Raw genomic sequence first — 310 nt, 5'->3', positions numbered from 1 at the left:
CTACTACTACTACTACTACTACTACTACTACTGCTACTACTACTGTTTAAAGCCCATGGCGAGGAACGGTAAAAATTTGCTGGAAACGCACAAGAAATTCACGGATGGCAGGTGATAAGGCTGAAGGAAGTAAAATATTGCCCACTTTCCCATTGGTCTTTTCTTTCACCTCATGCCCTTCGCAAAACAATGAAGATTCACGTCATGACCTTGGCAAAAAATAACATATTACGCCAATGCATTGTAGAAAATACTGCAAATCACGCGAGTACCGATAAGCAATCATGCAGTCACAAATAGACTCCATGCG

The sequence above is a fragment of the Montipora capricornis genome, chromosome 1, assembly GCF_036669925.1.
Source record: "Montipora capricornis isolate CH-2021 chromosome 1, ASM3666992v2, whole genome shotgun sequence".
NCBI classification, from domain to species: Eukaryota; Metazoa; Cnidaria; class Anthozoa; order Scleractinia; family Acroporidae; genus Montipora; species Montipora capricornis.
This window is presented reverse-complemented; position numbering follows the sequence as displayed.